Below are 4,112 nucleotides of genomic sequence, written 5' to 3'. Positions count from 1 at the left end.
CATTTTCAAAATACATATGTTGGATTAATCCAGTAGCATTTATAGTCAAATGTTTTTAGCAGCTGTTGCTCCTTTCTAAGAAGTCAAAGACAACACAGTAATATCCAGACTCTCTGTGTATTTTCCATCTTTGCATGGCTTTATTTTAAACTCATTTTTTCTTTTTCTTTTTAATTTTTGGTTTTTTGAGACAGTGTTTCTCAGTGTATCTTTGGCTGTCCTGAAACTCACTCTGTAGACCAGACTGTCTTTGAACTCACAAAGATCTGCCTGCCTCTGCTTCCCAAGTGCTGGGATTAAAGGTGTGTGCCACCACATCCAACTTCTCTCTACCATTTTTAAAGGACTCTATCCTTTTTCTTTTCTCTTCCAAGCCTACATATATTTTAAAACACACTTTAAACCATTTAGAGTTTTTTTTTTAATCTGAATCTATTTTTACTGTATATCTTTATTTTCTGACCACATGAGTCTTTAATTTGCTAAGCAATATGGGTAGGATTAGAGCTGTGACTGTGACAGCTGGATCCACCCCATTCCTTAGCTTTTTGGGAGGCTAGCCTTAGGCAGAAGTACTGGCCAGAGCCTTGTTTATTGCCACAACTCTATGGAGTTTCTAGGTCCCTGCCACCACCAAGAAGCATGCTGTCAGTTATTCATCAACACCATTTAAGTGTTTTGTGGCAGAGCCTCTTAAAAGAGAACTGCAAGGTTTTTGCAGCTAAAGCTGAGTCAGGAAGTCTCTGTTACATGAGAGCACTTGCCTCTAGCACACAGAGCTCACCTGAGAAAATGCTGCTACCAAGAAGCTGTGTTTAATTCTGCTCTTCTGTGTCTGAATTACTTCCTGAGCTCTCAGATTTTATGTGAATGTAGTTGTCCATGTTGGTGACATTGTTGTAAGGAGGCTGCTTATTTATTCCCAGCTGCCCAGACTCCCAAAATAACCATTCAGAAACTGTATTAATTAAGTCACTGCTTGGTTCTAGCTTCTTATTGTCTAACTCTTACATATTAATTTAAGCCATTTCTATTAATCTGTGCATCTCCACATAGCTGTGGCTTACCAGTAAGGTTCAGGCATGTCTGTTCCCAGCAGCAGCTAAATGGCATCTCCTGACTCCACCTTCTTTCTTTCAGCATTCAGCTTAGTTTTCCCCAACTAGCTCTATTGTACCTTATCACAGGCCAAGGCAGATTCTTTATTCATTAACTGATAAAAGCAACACATATACAGAAGGACCTCCCACACCACAAAGTGCCCTAGCAGAACTTTCTCCACTATGTCAAGCTTGGCTGCATTCTCCGTGCTTTGGGTACCCATTCATGCAAGGGTCATTTCTCTATGTCAGATGGCTCTATCCTTGCAAGAGAGGTAGATAAGGAAGCCAAGAACTGATAGTGATCCAGGAGTGAGTAGGAATTTGTACCCAGTCCTTGGAATGATCCATAAGTCACTCATCAGTGAGTCTCTGTGGGAGACGTCACACTCAGGACCTTAAACCCTAATGAGTCCTGGTGGAGAGCAAAGGTGCCTTGTCACCTGTGCCTGTAGCACCCATACCCTGAGCCACTGCACTTGGTATACAGGCAGCTTCTGTACCACAGTCAGATCATAGACACACATGGCTTTGTGAAAGTTATCCGGAGCACAGGTTAGCCATCCTGAGATGCTGTAGAGAGAAGCATGCTCTTTGGAGGCCTCCCTCCTGCCATTCCACCTGCTGCTTTGTTGTTTTGCTTTGCTCGGTGTGACTCTTTCTCCCCTGCCTTGACCTCCCATTACTCAAGAGTCTCCTGGACTGCCCCATCTGGAGGTGACCACAGGGCAGTCTCCAGAACCCTTTCCACTTGCCTTAAGAGCTAAGGAAGCTGGGCAAAAGGGTGAGCATGCACAGTTCTTCTGAGTTCCAGGGCCTTACCACATTTTATGATTTTTGGCATGCTCAGTTTGCCTGACAGGCCTCAGTGGAAGCTGGAGTGGCAGCTGACCCAGATGGTAAGTTATTCATGGATGTTTACCATCTGGATAGAGGTCACAGTTTTCCCTGACTCTGACATGTGGTCTTCATTGCCTGGTTCTGCTTCTTGCCCTGAATTTCCCTTGGTCTCCCTCTTGTTTAGTGTCACGCACCTGGGCTCTGCTGTGAGGTGTGAGTGCAGAGAGGAGGACAGGGTAGAGGCTGTAGCAGCAGGACAGCTCTGTCCTATGAGAAAGCTTGCAGACTGGAGACGGGGCTGTCTGCAGCCTCCTGAGCCCCTCCCTCACCTCCATTACATTAATAATTCCAGCTGAGACAGATGCTCTCAAAGTCAAGGCCACCAACGGCAGTAGTTGAGGCTGCCTTTCACGATGCCACTGAAGCCTGGATTGTCATAGCGCGCAGGCAGTCACACCACAGGGACCTTTTCAAGGGGCTGCGGTCTGAATTTATAGACTTGATCTCACTATTCTTCTTTTAACAAAACATACAGGTTGGGAGCAGTCTTTCTATGGCGGTATTTGATCATTTCCCCCTTCTTCCAATTGAGGGTCACAGAGTGAACCAACCCACGGTCTGGGACAAGGAGCCTCCACCATTCAGGCTCTTCAAGGGCTATTTGGGATGTGTCTCTTAGATCCTGTCCTCCTACACACAGACGTGCAGGAGGTACAGTCAAAAACAAAGCAGAAAGCAGATGAGCCCCTGCTATAACAGCTTTGGCAGTGCCTGACCCTGAGTCCAGGTGCCCCCCACAGCCAATCCCACAGCCGGGGCACCCCAACACTAACAACTGCTCACAAGATGTCTACTCCCCTGGTCACTCTGGAGGAGGTTTTGGGCTGTCAGTGATGTATTTATTACTTAGTCATTTCAAACGAACAGTGAACAGTTCACTTGGGCAGACACACTCTAGGCGGCACAGGCTGACAGCCAGCAATCCTTCCCCGACTTTCTGCTTCGTCAGAGCCCAGTAAGGGAGCCACACTACCAAAGGTGATGCACATTGCCTTTATTAATAAAGGAAATAAATGTCTATAATTATGGAAATAGTTCTGATGGTCCCATCCAGGGACTGGCTGCATCCCTAGAGGGTTTCCTGGGATTACAGAAACACAATTGAATATGGTAAAGGCTACTTCATCTTCAATCTTTCAGAAAATTTTCCCCAAAGAGGCCAAAGACCCCCATTTCCCCCTCCCTTCTGCAATTCCAGAAACAACACAGGCACAATTCCTGCTATAATTTTTAGATAAAATGGTCAAAATTATAACTTTTAATTTTATAAGCTCCAAATTATGTGTAAGAGAAAAACAATTGACAATGACAAACACAGAATACGAAAAACTTTCAACCAACGGTCATGGGCATGCGTGGAGTTTACATAGGGAATCATGATCAGTATTGAACTCAAGACCTCAGCAAAACAATTTTTGGCCAGATATTCATTACCTTGGATACGAAAAGTTAAAGGTCAAATTTTCAAGTTACTAAGTTCAATGTTACCACTTTCTTCCAAAAAAATTTCATATGGGCTTAAATCTGGAAAAATTGAGGTTAAAGTATAAATATTTGCTATTTTGACTGAATGGCTGCAGGGAAGCATGACATATATGACTTCGAACAAGACAAAACGGAAGAGCATCCCATTCCACAGTGAGACACGTAAGGCACGACAGCTTTCCTTCAGGATCCTTCTGTTTCTTTTAAACAGTCTTTAGATGGCATCGGGTCACTTGACGGGAAGTCAGTACAGCACCAGTGTGCACACGGACATGCCCTGGGGTCTGCATGTGTGGGTACTGCACATCACCAACCTGCTAGCCCACTGCCCCAGGGAGACCTAGTCCCATATCGGCTTCCACGAGAGCCAAGCTCTGGACTAAGATGAACAGGAGCAACGGTATGGACTTGGATTCTGCTCTGTGTGGTCCAGCCAGAACAAGTGAAGTTCTTAGGAAATAAAATAATAGTATGTAGATACAAGGCCATGAAAGTCTGTCTCGGGGCCAGAGGACAGACCAGCCATGGACTCACACTGGAAAAATCTGACGCGTCTGAAAACTGATTAACAAAATGTCTCAAAACTTAATATAAAGAGGGAAACAAAAAAGAGGAAAGGAGAGGGAG

This window comes from Microtus ochrogaster, chromosome 16 (assembly GCF_000317375.1).
Source record: "Microtus ochrogaster isolate Prairie Vole_2 chromosome 16, MicOch1.0, whole genome shotgun sequence".
Lineage (NCBI taxonomy): Eukaryota > Metazoa > Chordata > Mammalia > Rodentia > Cricetidae > Microtus > Microtus ochrogaster.
This window is presented reverse-complemented; position numbering follows the sequence as displayed.